The 19,094-nt window shown below is 49.3% G+C and overlaps 1 protein-coding gene across 1 annotated transcript in view; it reads right to left on the bottom strand.

The window, feature by feature from the left end:
- Positions 1-19,094, bottom strand: part of HFM1 (helicase for meiosis 1) — a 2,890,879-nt gene that overhangs the window by 2,451,628 nt on the left and 420,157 nt on the right. The gene's annotated exons all lie outside the window — the stretch shown is intronic.

Raw genomic sequence — 19,094 nt, 5'->3', positions numbered from 1 at the left:
GGTTGCTGGACTGATACATAGTGTTCACTAGAATAGTGAGCACTGCATATCAGGCCACCTTCTCACAGCCCCTCCTTTACAAGGCCCCGTCTTCAACCTACATCACTAACATCTTCAACCCAGCTCTCCTAATATCTATGCCACACTAAGAAATTGGGTTACTGGTTGAGGGGGGTGACATCTATCTCAAGCAGGGACCAAAATCCTTGTCAGGGTGGACTCACAAACAAACCCCTAATTACCCTGTGCTCGGCCCTCTGGTAGCTTGGCACACAGCAGTCAGGCTTAACATAGAGGCAATGTTAAAAGTATTTGTGTAAAACTTAAAAAAGTTATAAAAATGAAAACACACCACACAAATGATCCCACACCACATTGGAAACATAAAGTAAATTATAATGCATAAAACAAGACTCAAACAACAACAATCCAATCAGTAGAACTGGAGATATGCAATTTTAAAGATTAAAGTGAAAACAGCACCAAAAATTACTAAGTGCCATTCCTGGCTATGTGATCGTGCGAAACCAGGAGAAAGTTAAAGATTCAGGCTGTCAGCGATGGAGCATGAGTCAAATACAGTAGCTAGGTTAGTCCCACTAAAAAGTTACCTACTCAGTCCAGCGCGAAGAGTTCTGGCCATGGTGGAGGGGGGCAAGAGGAGCAGGGATGTATTGTGGATGGACGACAATGTAGCGTGAGAAGCAGGCCTGCCGCGAAGACTCTGTTGTCGTCAGAAACTGTTGGGCCAGAGCTTTGTGTTGGTGCTCCCCTTGCGCGGTCATTGCTTTAGCACGAAGAGTCAGGTTGACGGAACTTCACTTTGGCGAGTTGTGAGAGCAAGAAGGTTGTGATGCTAACTGGCCTGTTCTCTGTCGCGAAGAGCCAACATCTCAGCTTCAGTGAGGCCAAACCAAGGATCCAAGAGCCGAGGGGCATCCATTGGGGGTCAGGGGCGGACTCCAGCTGGATCTGGGTGCTGGTTCTTGTGCCTGGGAGTCTGTTATGTCACGGTGGATCAGAACAGGAGGCAAGCAGACTAGTCCTTGGAGTCCCTCTGGGAGTCCTGGGCTCAGGTGAAGGTCATTTTTTTTTTTTGCCATTTGGGCAGTTCCTGCGGATCCGCAGGAACTGTTCTAACAAGGACCATTACTTCACAGAGTCAGAAGAATTGACAAATCGACTTCAAACGAGAGGATACCCAAAAAGACTGATCAAACAGGCGAGGAAGAGGGCTTGGTTTTACCCTCGTGATGAACTACTCACCCCAAAGCCAGACAAGGATCAACCAGAAAGCAGAATTGTATGCGTTACTACTTTTAACACCAAGAGTAACAAAATAAAACGCATAATCAACCACCATTGGGAATTAATATCAGATGACATCAAGCAACCTGCCACACCGCTACATGCTTTCAAAAAAGCAAGAAGCGTCAAGGACCATGTGGTTCGTTCCTTCCTAATGAACCCTGAGGACCCCACAGTCACCACTCTTTGGAACTTGCCTCCGGTGGTGGGACATTTCAGATGCGGCAACTGTAAAGCGTGTGATAGTGCAATTCAGACCAAGGAATTTGCACATCGCCACCACAAAATTTGCCTAAAGACACATACCAACTGTAATTCCTCAAATATCATATATGCCATCTTGTGTCCATGTCAAATGATATACATAGGCCAAACACAGCAAAAAGCTAAAATGAGGATTCTTCAACACATGAGTAGAATCAGATGTCAGGTACAGGGCGCACCATTGGTGGAGCATTTCTCCGTGGCCGGCCACCCACCTGAAAGTCTTAGATGGTTAATTATTGAGAAAGCCACACTAGGACCTCGGGGTGGGAATATCTCCAATATCTTGAATACTCGAGAGTTGAAATGGATGTTCTTTTTCGATTCTATTGACACGGGTCTTAATGAGCACGACAGCTCTTTTTCTCAATTAGCTACTTTGTCATAAGCATAATCTGAATCATGCTCTGTGTGGCCTTTACCCTCATGTGAGAGGTACGCCATATCTTTAATATGCTATTTGACCTTCTCCGTCGCCCTGTGGGGTATGTCGTATTCTGCATAATGTTGTGGAAATGCTAATTTTTTAATTTCCAAATAATGTTGTCGAAATGCACAATCCAGTGGGTGAATAGATACACATATTAATGCATCGTTCCTAATACTCAATAGGTTGCAATGGTGCCTGACATTTATCTTCTCTGATGATGTTATATAACTGTCCTCCTTCTGTGAGGGATAGGCCATATCCGCAAGAATGTTGTTGCAATGTACAAATCTCTGGGTGATTATCTACACATCTCAATGCCCCATGTACTATATTCAATTGACAATAATGATGTGTGGCCTTTACCCTCGTGTGAGAGGTACGCCACCCCCTATCTAAGCAATGCTATTCATTAGGATATAACGTATTGAAGATCCTAGCTGTTTGTCACCTCCTAGGTTATCCATGTCATGGCATTTAACAATTTACCGCTTATTTAACTGGGCAATCTCCCGGACTCATGTGGTCCTTATTTTACTTGGTTTTGATAAATGGTATACGCTCCTAATATCACAATCTAAATTTTGTTACTCATATAATGTGAAGTTTTGCTCGAGTCTATGACCGATTCTCTAAGTTTACTGTAATAGGGTAACTAATGAAGTCTTTTCACCATTTCCATGCGAGTGAGACGCATCACGTGGTCTCATCTCCATGGTGATATCACCAAACCCGGAACCGCGCCTCGCCATTGCGAATCCGAGTGGTGTCCAGGACGTGATTCATTCCGTACCTCGTAAGTAGTATTCCACCAGCCTCCAGACTTGAAGTAGCTAGCCGCTGCTGTTCTTTCCTCCGTTAGCGGCTCGCTTAACAACTCCACCTCGCACTGTCTTTCAGATGCCTCGAGGAGTTTTTTCAACTGTCCCGATTCCCGCTTGAACGTGTATTTCAAATAGCCAATTGGTGAGTGCCCTCCCTGGTTATTGCATCATGTTTTTCGATGCCATCAGTTTTCCAACATGTTAATTCCTTTCCTAAAATGTCTACCTTAATTATATTTGATCGATTCACAATATTGCCGGTACTTTAGACTACGACCGCCCTCTGAGCCCCTCACAACAACGAGCTATCTATACTACGAAATGGTGAGTCCACCATATAATGTCATTAATAAGACTTTCCTGGATTTCAGTCGCAGATTGCCTTCTCTAAACCTGCCTCCTCAATGTCCGCATTATTCTTCCTTGATAGATTCTACTTCAATCCTGATACGTTTGATTGTAATCAGCCACACAGCTTTGTCAAGTGCGTGCTCTGTACATACCACGTTGTGGTAAGTTCACCAATCCTTGTCACTATGACATGACTTAATAGCCCACATTAATACCAGACATGATCAGGTACGATTATCACAAGACCCGGTTATTGCATTATGGTCCTGACTTATCGGGCCCCAGATGTATTACCAGGTCCCAATGAGTAGTTATCTTTATGTACTATGATTGCTAGGCCGTATACACCCATTCTGGGCTGGCTTATCTCCAACGGCTTTTGTCGTTATTTATCCATTTGTCCCTCATTGTATAACAAGTCGTAGTGACTGTTTAGCCCAATCAATGTAATTGCACTTTGCTCACACAAGTATAGCCCTTAATTGATATCGCTTTTGAAACCAAGTCGAGCCTTAATGTAGCCTGTATACCTTTTACCAATCCTATCACGGGATTTGTGTGCTGCCATGTTATGATATATCAAGGGATAATCTTTCCCGTGCTTAAACTACTTATTTATATATTAAATAGGTTATGTGTCCCCCTTTCCTGTCCTGATGAAGACCCCACAGCAAGGATAGCACTAATACCTGCATTTATGAGGGTCGAAACGTCGACAACTACTTGACTTTGAATATCAACTTCACGCCCTATTCTTTCATTTATTGAACTATGTGGAGTATGTTTTTCTTTGAAATAATTGTTTTGAACTGATGGTCCCGGTCTCTGTACATTTTATGTAACATTGACAAAAGTTCCATACTTTTTGATTGTACTGTCACTCTAGAATTATCCTTCTTCTCTTTCACTTCATCCTCACTTGATCACCAACCACCTCCCTTCCTTACTTCCTCTCCCTACTTGGGGCACTGCTAAACCACTTATTTATTGTTCGAATACACTGTATATTTAATATACGTTCCCACTGTGATTAAAACAGTGTGGACAGATTTGTTGTTTGGTTGACTTATATTTTTACTTTTTCTTGATTATTGTTCTCATGTAACTGGGACCCCTTCCTTTCACTACTTAGTCAGCCCAGGTCCCTGTGACTTTAGCCGGGTAAACCCCCTATTAATATCGGACCCAGGATTGGGGCAACAAACCTTGGCACAGGCAAGCCCACGCGGTGGACTCAAGATGGTGTCTGGAGTGGACCAGGAGGGTCCGGGGTGCTCCTCTCTTGGAAGGGAGCAAGGGCCAGTCTGGAGCAACCAGACCAGCGGTGTAATCGTCGTGGTTCGTCGTCAGGAGGGCCACTAGCCAGTAGGCAAGTGACCGGACAACGCGGTGAGCAGCAAAGAGCAGAAGGGGCCCCACGCAGATCTCGTGGATGCTGGGGGGCTGGACTTCGGTGCTGGAGCTGCTCAGGGTTAGGGCTTCTCAAACCCCAAAACACTCACTCGAGGATCCCTCGGCGGTCGTGCTGGATAAGCGTCGTGCAGTTTTGAAGATGGCCGGTCCCTTCAGGTCTCGTCACACCCACAAATCTCAGCTGGGCTGATGATGCAGGTAGAGGTCAGAGATGCCAGGGAATCCGGGTCTCGTCGAGCTGGGCAGTCTTGATCCGGAGGATGGACTTGCAGCAAACCGCATGCGCTTAGATGGTGCCCGCTGGTGCAGGGTGGCTACTCCTTAGCCACAAGGGAGAGTCTTCAGAAATGTTCAAGAGTTCTTTCGTGGAAAGTAGTCAAGATTCGGAATTATCTAATTTGGGAAGGGGGCCCGCTCCTACCTTTATACTAAAGAAAAGGGCTGGCACGCGACTAGGTCCTGCCCATGGGTGGGACCAGGAAGGGGGGTGGTTACACCCCTGTCCCCTGTCCGGACTTTCCTCAGCTCAGGGGCTGGTGTGCCCCTGGAACTGGTTCAAGCCGGCATATGCACAGTGAGCACCGGGGTGCCACTTGCAGTCACCTTCCTCTCAGCCCTGCCTACCTGGGATACACAAAACCCTGTCTGGGATGTTGCTAGCACCGCCCCTGACAGGAAACCCTTTGTCCAAGCTCTCCTCGCTGGAAGGACTCCCAGCAGCAGGAGGTAAGACTTGTGTCTGTGGTGGCAGCTTCCATTTTGTGATGCTGAGGCTCGAGTTAACTTTAACCGGGGTTCACAGTTACATACATGTCGTGTCCCTCAAGAAGGGTGGAATGCTAACCCCGTCGCCAGAACTTGCGAGGGGTTAGTATTTTAATTCGTATGACACCTTACTCTACATGTTTTGATAAAGCGATACCAAAGTTGGCTGATAACCGCGAGGATTATAATGCACTTAAGAGTATACGGTACGCGTTATCATGGAACAGCTATTAGGACTTGGTTCCGCAAGCTGCAGACGGGCTCAGCTCATGCCAGAGCACCATCTCACATAATTCCACGCACTCTGCCTTCAGGATTAATAAGGCCTGCCATAGGAGTGACTGATAAGAATACATGTGTCCATTTAAGGGTTAGATATAGGTATACTATATCTAAAGCAAAGGGTGGGTACACCACCTTGCCCCAGCTGTCGTGCAGCCAGTTGTGTCAGATTTAGATGGCCAGCCAGGGGTGGCATAATACATGCTGCAGCCCCTGGTAGGCCCTGGGTACACCTATGCCCTGGATACAGAGACTGATAAGGTGGCCCAGTACCAATTGGTAAATGCACCTAAGGTACACGTGTCAATTTAGAGAGGGAACAGCTAGGCTGTGGGTCTGATTAGCAGGCCCACAGCCAGGGAAGTCGTAAACCAGTGAAGCAAAAAGAAAAAATCTGGGGTGATCATAGGATTGCAGACCCTACTCTCCTACACCCGGCAATGGGAAATAGGGCCGATTTACAACCATTAACCTGTACCGCCGCTGTGGGGGAGGCTTATAAGCAATGAACCCATCTGATAAAGTTATCCCTGAATCCGTACGCACGCATCACGGCAAACAAGTACTCCCAGTCAACACCGTCAAAGGCATTCTCAGCGTCGATCGAGAGTAGGAGGGCCTGTGTGCGCGATCGATGTACAAGGTCAATGAAGTGCAGTAGTCATTTAGTTATCCCCCCCTTGCCGAGTCGGTATAAAGCCTTATTGGTCCGGGTCTATGATATCATCCATAAGGGGGTTAAGGCGTGAAGCTAAAACACTTGCAAACAATTTTGCATCGATATTGAGGAGCGAGATTAGTCGGTAAGACCCACAGTCTTTGGGCTTTTTCCTGGGCTTAAGGATTACAGAAATTGCCACCTCAGACATTGTAGGCATCACTTCCCCGGTATCCAGTAAGGAGTTAAACAGTCACGTTAAAAAAGGAGCCAGCTCCGCACAGAATGTTTTGTAAAACACAGCCGAGAAGCCATCCGGACCAAGCGACTTAGCTACTTTTAACCTCGAAATCGCTGATATGATCTCTTCTATGCGAATGGCTGAATCTAAGTTATCAGCCGAAGATTTGAGTAAGGGAGAAATATCGCAGGAGTCCTGGGTCATGCAAAAAAGTGTCACCTTTAGCGTAGAGGCGTTGCTAAAAATTACGAAAGGAATCGACGATGAGGGCATCAGTGGTGTGCTTCACCCCCTGCTGGTCCCATATGGTATGGATTGCAGACATCTGCGCTTGTGCTCGTAATCTGTGTGCTAGCATCTTCCCACACTTATCCCCACTAAGGTAGAATTTATGCCGCAGTCTCAAGAGAGCATGCTCAGCCTAGTCTAGGTCCAGATGTTTCAGCATACGCCGCCGGGTTTCCAATTCCCTCCAAACCCTCGGAGCCCCCGTCTGCTTATGAACTGCCTCCAGCTCTCCCACCTCCTTTTTCAATTCCACGCGTTTCTCTCTGCGCAGCCGCGCAAATGACGCCCCAACGATAAATTCGCCCTGCACCACCAACTTCAAAGCCTTCCACACCGCTGTGAGGGGTGTATCCCCCTGGTCGTTCTCAGAGAAGTAATGTACAATAGTATCTCGGATCCGCTTGGTGACCTCTTCAGAGTGGAGAAGGGATTTGCGGAGCCTCCGGCCCCGCGGGGTTGAGTACCAACACCGTGCTGGCAGCATCCTCGAAATTAGGGCATGGTCTGAAAGAGAATGGTGGGTGATATCCGCATCGCGCAAATTGGAGAGAAGAGATGAGGAGGCTAAAAAGTGATCTAGACATGCATAGATTTTGTGCGCCGCTGAGAAGTAGGTATATTAGCGCTCATTAGGATTTTGCATACGCCACACATCGCACAACCCACAGTCAACTAGCCATTGTTTCCCAGTCTGTGACAGCGCCCCTGATTGATTTGACCTCTGCTCTGATCTATCCAGGTCCGGGTCCATTACAACATTTAAGTTACCCCCGATCAAAAGCGCCGTATCAGGAGAGGCCAGAACCTCGGACAGAGCAAGGCGCAAGAAGGGTTCCTGCCGTACATTAGGTGTATATAAGGACCCTATTTTTAAATGTGTGTCCCTCCATTTCATCCTAACCGCCAGTAGCCTGCTTTTAACTTCTGCCAGTGTGGAAACTACTTTACATTCCGACCGGGCACTAAAGAGGATCAACATTCTATTTTTCTTGGACAGCCCAGATAACCAGAACTGTTGTGGGAAGCGCCTATCCTTCATGCGTCGAGTATCCTTACCCAGAAGGTGGGTTTCTTGGAGCAAACAAATATCACAATCAGCATTCTCCAAAATGGAGAGTAGTGCAGATCGTTTTACAGGATTATTTAACCCTCGAACATTCAGGCTAACAACCTTCAAATCCCTACCTATTGTAACAGTGGGGGAAGATAAAGGCTATGTACCCACATACATCTAAGGAGTGCATAGGATATTCCGTACAATCTAGCCACCTGCCAGTCTTGCCCGTGAACTGATGCAGGGCCCAAAATAGCACCCAACAAAACCCCAGGCTTAAGCAATAATTAACAACAAAAGAAGAAAAAGAAGAGGAAAAACCAGAAAACATGACAAAAGTTTATCTCGATGGTCAGTATCCAGGGGAACGTAGCACAGACCCAGTCTGTACAAATTGTTATGAATCTAACACTCTGATGGCCAGGGAGTAGTGTCACTACGCACAGTCGAATTGCTTCATCCCTCCGGTGCCAGACGATGAACCCAATTGGAAGCCATATTCAGTACATCAAGGGGTTCCAGGACGTTCTGTTACAAGTCACTGATGAAAGGGCCGCCTCGCTCTCCAGTTTACTAGCGGTCGTATCAGGCTCGGGGCTTGGCAGCGATTTCCCAACCCGCTGCCAGTCTGAGGAGCGACGCCTTCTGCGAGGGAGTGGCTTGGCATCCCATGCCAATGCAGGGGTCTTCTCGAGACCCAATGTGTTATACGCTACCTCCAAGGACCGAATCTGCAACAGCTTGCCCTGTTATTTAAAGATGAGGCAGAACTGGTGACCCCAGGAATAAGGAATATTTTTCTCTCTGAGGTGATTGGTGATAGGCTTAAATTCTCTGCGCTTAACCAATGTGGAGTCAGGGCGGAGCTTGCTTGAGACCAAGATGGACGCTTGAGTCTCGAGCTCCATTAAGCCGACATAATATCCTTCACGATCCTGGGACACTACTACCCCCGCTGGAATTGACCGGGAAGCAACTGAGCAAACACATGCCCGGCGCAGAACATAATTGATGCTGTACGGAGAAGCTGCGAGTGGTGCTGCCTGGCGGGCACATAGGCCGCCAAGCACCGGGCTCGAGTTGCCGACCCTCGCGGCTACGTCGCTCTGCGTGCGGGGGTGTGCGCGCCTGGCAGGTCGGGAGATCTGGGCCACAGAGGGCGGCGCCAGTTACCGGCCCTGCGCGGACTACGAGGCGAGGAGTGACGCAGAGGGTGGCCCCGGCCTGAGTGGCAATGCAACTGCTGACAAACCGGAGAGAGGACGAGACCGGTCCCCGCAACAAGCGGAGCTCCAAAGTGGCGCGACAGGAAGAGGTAACTGCGGTCTGGGCCACGGGAAAACCTGTCAGACATGGAAGACTCGCCTTCCCCGGTGTTGTGTCGGGAGCCTACAGTGATATATAGCACACTTGATTGGAAGCTCGGGGACAGTTGCCTCGTTTCTGGACAGCGCTAGGAGGGTTTGGGACGTCGCACTACCTGAGACTGTGCTGCGACACACGTTAACAGCACCCAACGGTCAACACCACAATGCGACGTTGGGCTGAAGTCTGCACACAGGTGCAGGAGGCTGGAGGCGCAATTCTCTGCCCTGAGAAGGGGGTAGGTGGCACATCAGAGGCGCGCAAACGCCACAGCAGCGGCGAGGTGTGCAGACACCGAGGCGGAATGAGGAGCGACACACTACTCATAGCACCAGAGACTGGGCTTCTGGTGGTGGCTACTAGCGGACTAGTGTGAACGCAGCCCATACTCCATGGGAGTCGTCCAAGGGTCTCATCATGATCCATCGTGCACAGGCTTCTGACACTGATATTACAGCGTTTTCACGAGGGATCTATGACTGGCTTGGTGGGGGGAAGTGCACTCCATAATCTTCTGGCATTACATAGGTTTCCCCCTGGATAGCAAAATGGGAAAACCGGAGCGCGGCCAGCCCAAGCTCTCCTTTTCACAAAAAAACGCTAAATCGCAGGACAGAGCCTCAGGAAGCAGCAGCAGGCCTCCTTCCCCAACAGAGCAAGAAGAACACATCAGAAGCATGCTGACGTCCATGGAGAAGGGGCTGCAGGAAGGTATTTCCTCGCAAGGGGCAAAGATGGATGCGTTAACATACAGAATGGATAAAATGGGAGAGAGACTTGCAGAGAGATTAGACATGTCGGAGAGGAGAATTACAGAAGTTGAAGAGGCGCAAACAACTATCGACTCAGAACACAAGCAACTGTGCTGCAGCTGCTCCAAGATAAGACAGAGGATTTGGAGGCGCGTTCCCTATGCTGTAACGTACGCTTGAACTTCCGGAAACGACCCAAACGGGCAAAATGGAGCCCTTTGTAGAATGAATGCTGACAACACGGATGGGTGCTGAGATCTTCTCTATCACATTTATTGTTGAGCGTGCGCATCGGTCTTTGGCCCCGCGACCAAAGCCAGGGGCTCCACCGCGACCAATTATAGCAAGTTCCTCAATTATAGAGACGGAGATGTGGCCCTACGGGGCTGCCAGAGAAAAACAGACATTAACGTACGAAGGCTCCAATATTTCACTGTACCCTGATTTCACGGCCGAAGTGCAAGAAGCGAGGAAACGTTTCGTTCCGATGAAGAAACAATTGCGCTAACAAGGCCTAGACTATGCTATGCTATACTCTGCTAAGTTGAAAGTCAACAGAAATGGGCAGTCGCATATCTTCACTGACCCAAGAGCATTGCAGAATGCACTAAAAGAATGGACTAAGGAACGGAAGAAAACCTCGGAACGAGAATTACTGGATGAGGCTGAAGGTGGTACCATAGATGAACAAGATTGAGAGAAGTGTTGCTGCAAAATCTCTGACTGGTCGCTGAGCAGCTAAAAGAGCGAGTCCAAGTGGAGACTTTTTCGCCATCAGGAGGGGAATATTTGAAACAAGCGTGGTCCCCAGCAGAGGAGGGGAGGCATAGCTGTCAGCTGGAGGAGCGGGAACAAGTATCAAGTACTGTGATTGCATTTGGTTTTTGTTACTGGTGCGGAGCAACCTCCACCCACATGTGGTGACACTGTGTTTGGGGATGTTAATTGAGGGTTGAGGGATGGGGGGGCAGTCCCCGGGACTGGATAATTTGCGACCTAGTTGGGGGTGGTCCGCTGTGGGTTGGACGGGTGGGAGGAGGGGGGAGGGAAGCTCTGTGGTTAAAGTTACGAGATGCCGGCCATTATGCTTTCCATATTGAAATCTATGCTGTTGTATACTGTGGAGAGTATTGTAACAAACATTGACGCATATGCAAGGGACGCCTGGTGGAATTGAGGTAGGCACTGCGGGGGGTTCTGAGAGTCCTGACTTGGAATGTGCGAGGTTTAAATAATTATCGTAAGCTGCGCAAAGTATTGAATTATTTAGCTAGACACCATATAGACCTGGCTTTAATACAGGAGACACATTTACCGGGTGTGAGAAGTTAGCCTAATATATGATGCTCACTAGTTCTAGTGATCACCTTGTATCAGTCCAAACAACCCTTATGGTGATTGGTTGTAAGTCAACCTTATAGACCAGCTATCCTAGTGGTAGCATGGACAAAGCAGTCTTAGGCTAAACTCTTTTGGCATGTGAAGCCAGCTGTTTTACCACATATAACCCCTTGAATACCAAGTGAAAGGACACCACACAGGTTGTTATGAAAATAAACAAGTATTTATTAACTAACATACACCTCTGAACTCTTTATGAGGTCAGAGGTCTAAGCACATGACAATCTCTTAGGAAAAATACGTTTAAGTTGCACGATTTACAATGGTGCCCTAGGGGCATGACAAACCATATACTAAGTAAGTGGAATGTGAAAGTCAATAATAGTAATGGAGCTGTCCAGAGGCTGTAGGATCGCTGAGGCCACGCTATACTAACTTGAGGTAGGAAATAGGAGGGCCACGGAACGCGTGTGCAGAGTGTGAACTCACACGCGAGATGCGTACAAACGTCTATGGACAGTACAGTTTTAAGAAAAAGGTGAGTACGGACGTCCCTGACTAGATAGGACCAAAACGACTGTGGAACTGGACACTAGGAGAGTCAAGCTACCCTTGAACACCGAAATGCTCGTGTTACCTCACCCACAGGCTGCGGGTGCATAGGTGCCAAGTCGTGTCGGGTTCCGGCGTTGAAGTCTATGGAGCCTGGAGGAAAATGTCCGGTGTGATCCAAGGGTGGATCAGTGAAAAGAAGAACCTGAAAGCAGAGGGGACAATGTTCAAAGTCACTAGCCAGTGACTGGAGTGGAACCAGATGTCGTCGTCGCGATCAGGTGAAGGTGGACGCTTGTCTCTGCAGCCACGTGGACCAGGTGGTGCCTTCGACGTCCAGGATGGAGGCACGAGCTGTCCCATGCAGGCTCTCGCTGTCGGCGGTGTCGGCTTTGGATTCGGAGTCAACAGGCCTTGGCAAAGGCAACCCACGTGGTGAGTGGAAACGGCGGCTGGAGTGGACCAGGAGGGCCTGGGGTGCTCCTCTTTTGGAAGGGAGCAAGGGCCAGTCTGGAGCAACCAGACCAGCAGTGAAGATTTCGCAGTTCGTCGTCTAGGAGGCCACTAGCCAGCCGGCAAGTGACCAGACAACGCGTCGAGCAGCAAACAGGCAGAAGGCCCCCACGCAGATCTCGTGGATGCTGGAGGGCTGGTCTTCGGTGCAGGAGCTGCTCGGGTCGGGGATTCTCAGTCCCCAAAGCACTTGGACGAGGATGCCTCTGAAGTCGTGCTGGAGCGAAGTGCTGCTTCTTTCAAGATGGCCGGTCCCACGTGTCTCGTCGCACCCACGGATCTCAGCTGTGCTGCAGATGTAGGTAGAGGTCTGAGAGGTCTGGGAATCCGGGTCTCGTCGGGCTCTGAAGTCTGGATCCGGGAAGGAAGACGACAAAGTGAAGCCGCTGGACGCTGATGGTGCCTGCTTGTGCAGGGTGGACACTCCTTGCCCACAAGGGAGATTTCTTCAGTCTTCTGTGGAGCAGAACGTCGAAGTCCAGAGTTTCTTCTTGTAAAGTTGTTCAGGATAATCTAATTTGGAATGGGACCAGCTCCTAACTTTATCCGGCTAAAGGGGGCTGTACTACGACTAGGTCCCTCCTCTGGGTGGGACCAGGAAACGGGGGGGGGGGGGGTTACACCCCCTATCCTTATTACCGGTCTTGCGCCAGCTCTGGGGCTGGAGTGCCCCGGGAACTGGTTTAGACCGGAGTATGCACAGGGACCCCTTGTGTGCCCCAGGCATGTCTCATTCCTTTCAGCCCTGTCCTACCTAATACACAAAATCCTGTCTGGGGTGGTGCTAGCACCTCCCAAGGCAGGAAACCCTTTGTCCAAGCCTCCCTCGCTGGAAGGACTCCCAGCAGCAGGAGGTCAGACTTGTGTCTGTGGTGGCAGCATCCATTTTGTGATGCTGAGGCTCGAGTTAACTTTAACCGGGGTTCACAGTTACATACATGTTGTGTCCCTGTAGAAGGGTGGAATGCTACCCCTGTCGCCAGAATTGGCGAGGGGGTAGTATTCCAATTCGTATGACACCTTACTCAACATGTTTTGATAATGCTATACTAAAGTTAGCAATAACCGCGAGGATTATAATGCACTTAAGAGTATATGGTATAGCGTTATCATGGAACAGCTATTAGGACTTGGTTCCGCAAGCTGTAAACGGGCTCAGCTCATGCCAGAGCACCATCTCACATAATTCCAAGCACTCTGCCTTCAGGATTGATAAGGCCTGCCATAGGAGTGACTGATAGGAATATAGGTGTCCATTTTAGGTTTAGATATAGGTAACTATATCTAAAGCAAAGGGTGATTACACCACCTTGCCCCAGCTGTCGTGCAGCCAGTTGTGTTTGTTTAGACGGCCAGCCAGGGGTGGCATAATACATGCTTCAGCCCCTGGTAGGCCCTGGATACACCTATGCCCTGGGTACCTATAGTACACTGTACAGGGACTGATAAGGTGGCCCAGTACCAATTGGTAAATGCACCTACGGTACATGGTTGTCAATTTAGAGAGAGAACAGCTAGGCTGTGGGTCTGATTAACAGGCCCACAGCCAGGGAAAGTCGTAAACCAGTGAAGCAAAAAGCAAAAATCGGGGGTGACCATAGGATTGCAGACCCTACTCTCCTACACCGGGGAACAGTCTTAGGTTGCAATCAAGGGGCCTGAAGGTACAGAATAATGCGTCAGGCTTCATGACACATGCGCGCGGGGTGCTGACATGGGTGAACACGAAATCTGCTTACACGTTGAGAATGCTATTCGCAGACCCGGGGGGTAGATATGTCATATCGCAGTTTACAGGTAGAGGGATGGAAATACTGGTGGTGAATGTATATGGACCTAACTACGGCAGCCCGAGTTTTATAAAAAGCTGGCTGATACAGCGAGGGAGTATCCAGGTCTTAATGTCTTGGGTGAGGGGGGGGGATTTTAATATGACTAGGTGCCCTGAAGTGGACAGATCGAGTGGCCTGGACAGGAGACAAGCGAGGGCAGCCAGGGAACTTGACAGGATACTGATTATCGAAGATCTGGCTGATGTATGGCGAAGCTTATACCCAGAGCAGGGAGGATACACGCATTACTCAGCCTTATATAATATAAATACGCGTATAGATTATTGGTTAGCCTCAGCAAGACTTCTTTCACAAGTAAGCAAATGCCAGGTTTTACCCCTCACACTCTCAGACCACTCACCTATATTGTTAATGCTCACTACGCCTCGGAAAGTAATTCCTCCATTCACATGGAGATTTCCGCCATACTTCTTACAGGACCCTCTATTTAGAGATGCATTGCAAGAAGCGATAGAGACTACTTTGAAACTAATATAGGAACTGTAGATAGTTTTCAGATTGTGAGGGAGGCATACAAAGTTTATATTAGAGGGGTGGCCATGAGCAAACATTCAGGAGTACTCCGCTCGATCCGTCAAAGGCTGTTGCAGTTAGAGCGGCGACTGGCAAAGTGTGAAGAACGACAGATAACGGGAGACACTGACACTGCTCAGGAGGAAATTAAAGGTCTGTTGGCGGAATATCAGGAGGAGGCACATGCTGAGGTTAAGCATTTGGGTAAATACACCACAGCTAGAGTGTATGGGGAAAGAGATAGACCGGGAGTGGTAGTGACAAATATGATGAAACAACAAAGGCAGAAAATAGTGGTCACTGCTATCAAGTCTGGGGAGGGTGACTTGCTTGTAACTGAAGATTTAGGGAATACTATTCAGATTTATACGCATCACGTGCGACCAGGAGCGAGGAGGACATATTGGACTATTTGGAACATATAAAACTCCCATTCTTAACGGACGCGCAGAGAGATTTTTTGATGCACCCAATAGAACATGATGAGATTAGGGAAGCCTTGGGAGGGATGAAGGCAGGTAGCGCGCCAGGTGCAGATGGGCTAACTGTGAGGTTTTTTTTTTAAATTTATTTTTTGTTTATTAGAAAGAACAGTGAAAGAAAACTGCGACAATCCCGCACATCGTCCCACGCAGGGGGCATAAGTGGAGGCAAATAGCAATGGTGTCAAGCAATAACAAGCTGCCACCGGACAGAGCAGAAGGGTAATGCCATAGGGCAATGGAGCAGTCCAGGCGTGAGCACAGTACCAGAAGTCCGTCCAGTTGGAAGTGCAGCAATAGGTGGAGTAGCTCACCTAGTTATCGTGTCTGGATCTGAAAGGCCTCGGTCATCTATGTGGGTGCCTCAAAAAGGTAATTAACAAATTACAGTAACCCCCATCCACCCGTAGTGCGGGGAGAAGATGCCGACAGGATGAGTGTTCCTGTGTTCGGTTCCGGGTGAGTGTTCCTGTGTTTGGTTCCGTACCCGGAACCGAACACAGGAACACTCATCCTGTCGGCATCTTCTCCCCGCACTACGGAAGTCTCTACACTGCCCGCGCTTCACCACGTGGACAAGGACACAATCCTGAGCAACTTATTGTGAAAGCATCTAAACTAAACAACATTTCTGATCGAAGCATCTCCACATACTCGTTGGAGAGCACTACTCCTGAACCACGAACTACGAAGACTTGTAAGGACTCAACCCGGTCTTGAGCGGAGCAGGGTCGGAATTATCACCGGCACTGCGACCTGTGGTTCTACATCCATTACCTACAGCCCTGAGGAGTCGCGGAAATAGTGTTTTTTTCGTTTGACGAAACATGTGTCGGCTGGCTATGAATGAACAATAAAAGAGGAGCCGAAATACTGGTGGTCCCCTTCTTCGTCTATGAAAATTTGAACTTTTATGTCCATTGAGACATCTCTTGTGCTTGTACTTTTCTGTATTTAGTGTGCAGCAGGTTTTGTCTACAACAACACACATCAGTCATGCATCATGGCTCCTCTGTTAGACCTGAAATAGGTGGAGTGCTCGTATTGAGGATGGGCAAACTGCAGATGGTAAACCTTTTGAAAGAAAGCGGACCAAGGGGCCCCAGCGGTACTGAAAGTTTTTGAAGTTGCCCAGGAAGATGTCCGCTACCCGTTCCATGCTAAGCAGTTTCCATAGCTTTGCGTGCCATAGGGAGATAGCCGGGGCCACCGATTTTTTCCAGGCAGCTGCTAGAGTAAGTTTGGCAGCTCCAAGACAGAGCCACAGGATTTGTTTGTCCGCACGCGTCTGATGTTCAAGAATGGGGTCTCGGAGACCCAGAAGCACATAGGCCATAGGGTCTGCTACCGGGTAACCAAGGATCTCTTTAATATGGGAAAGCATCTCTTCCCAGTACGGGCAGATAATCGGGCAGTCCCACCAAATGTGGCGGAAATCCCCAAGCAGACCACAGCCCCTCTAGCATCTATCAGAAGTGGCCGAGAATATGCGATGGAGTTTGGCCGGGTACAAGTACCAGCCCATGAGCGTCTTAAGGTGGGCCTCCCTCAAGTCCAACGAATGGTTGTGTGCAGCAATATCGCGCCACAGGGCCGACCATTCCTTGTCCGAAATGTCCCGCCCCAGGAGCTCCTCCCATTGTCCCATATAGCGGGGACGAGGCGACACTGCCGAAGTAAGCAGTAGTTGGTAAAGAAAGGAAACAACACCTTTCATGGCAGAGGTCAGGAGGATGAAGGCCTCAAAGGGCGAAGGAGGTCTCGTACCTGCATCGAGGACCCCAGGTGACATGGCCCAATGGAGCAGCTGGACATGATGGATTCGCTCTGACGGTGGGACTCTGTAGTCCCTCGTACATTTATCAAAGGAAAGTGGTGTATAGACGTGAAATAGGTGGGTTGAAGCTCTACAGCCCCCCTCCCTCCATACCTTGAAGGGGCCCTCCCGTAGAGCCGGTGGAAAGGCCGGATTAAAGTGTATAGGTGTGAACGGGGATGGAAATGTACACCAACGTTCATTAGTGGCCAACGTATCCCAGACCTTCAGGGTGGTGCTGGTGGGAGTACTAATGTAGGCGTTCTGGGGTCTGTCTTTCTTAGGTTTCCAAGCCAGGTCCCAGATTGATCTACCCGCGACACTCCTGTCCATATGTAGCCAGTGTTTCTCAGAGGTTTGTTGAGACCATTCCACCAGTACACGTAATTGTGCTGCTTTGTAATACAAATGCATACGGGGAGGCCCACACCTCCCTCCCCCCGTGGCCGTCGCAAAGTTGCGAAGGAGAACCGCGCTCGTCCCCCCTGCCAGACGAAACGGAGCATCTGAGTTTTAAGGCGTCGAAAAAATTATACGTCCAGGGGAATAGGGAGCGCCTGAAAGAGGTACAGATATTTGGGGAGGAGGACCATTTTAATGGGGTGAATTATGCCCAGCCACGATATATATTTGGGCTTCCAGCGATCCAAGTCCGTCCGTGTCTTTGCCAGCAGCGGTGGAAAGTTCGCGGAATACAGCTTCCCAATCGTGGGGGTCAAATGGACCCCCAGATATAAGATGGAGCTGGAGGCCAAGCTAACGGGGTAAGAGGCCGCACCTGATCCACCTCCGCAGGTGAAAGCGTGAGATTCAGAACATAGGATTTGTCATAGTTGACCTTGAAGCCGGCCACCTCCTCGAAGCGCAATAGTACCCTCTGGACGTGTGGCAGAGAGTGTGCCGGGTCCATAATAGAGAGCAGCACATCATCCGCAAATAGGGAAATTTTGTGCTGCTCTCCGGTAAAGGGAAGACCCCGTATTTCCTTGTGTTCCCGCACTGCTAACGCCAATGGTTCAATGCTCAGGGCGAAGAGCAGGGGTAAAGAGGACAGCCCTGCCTGGTGCCACGGGAATGCGAGAAAAAAGCAGAGAGGTGGCCGTTCACCGCCACTCTGTAGCGGGGGTTTCTGTAGTTCGCCTTCACCATCGAGAGGAATTTATCCGAGAAGCCAAAGGCAGCTAAAGTGTGGAACAGGAAGCCCCAGTTCACGCGGTCGAAAGCTTTTTCAGCATTGAGGCCTACTAGTACCGCTGGGATCTGGAACTTGTTGACTGTCTCTATAAAGTGGACAACCCGCCTTGTATTATCATGGGTCTGACGGCCCTTAATGAATCCAGATTGGTCCGGATGTATGAGTGCCGGCATCAGATCCTGGTGCCTATTTGCAATGATCGAGGAGTATAGCTTAGCGTCGATGTTGAGGAGGGCTATCGGGCGATACGAAGCGCATTGAGTGGGGTCCTTTCCCGATTTAGGTATAATTGAAATTACGGCCTCAGCCAGCAAACCGGATGTGGCGCCGGATTCGGCCATGTCATTAAAAAGGGAGACCAGAAAGTCGCACACTTCGGTTGCATACATCTTGTAAAAGAGGGCGGTATAGCCATCTGGTCCTGGAGCTTTATGAAGCTTCAGGCTTTTAATGGCATCAAGCACTTCGCTGCTAGTGAACGGGGCAGCAAGCAGATCGTTCCATTCCTTAGAGACCTGCGGGATGGGTAGAGCCCGCAGATACTCCCGCTGGACATCAGAATCGAGTGCGTCCCCCGCATAGAGCTCCGAATAGAAGCGGCCAAAGAGATCAGCCTTAATCTCATCACGGTGCTGCAGATCTCCCATCGAGTCTTGAATACCTCCTATGTAATCCCTTTCCCTCTTGTCTCGAAGCTGACGAGCCAGGTGTATCCCCACCTTATTCCCCTGAGAGTATGAGAGGTGCTGCAGTCTCAACAAGGTGAACTCTGCTCTATTGTTGTAGTGGGCCCTCAGTTTCCCCCTTACTGCCGTCAAGGGGCGAAGGGGCAATCTA

The sequence above is a fragment of the Lissotriton vulgaris genome, chromosome 1_1, assembly GCF_964263255.1.
Source record: "Lissotriton vulgaris chromosome 1_1, aLisVul1.2, whole genome shotgun sequence".
Classification (NCBI taxonomy): Eukaryota; Metazoa; Chordata; class Amphibia; order Caudata; family Salamandridae; genus Lissotriton; species Lissotriton vulgaris.
This window is presented reverse-complemented; position numbering and strand designations above follow the sequence as displayed.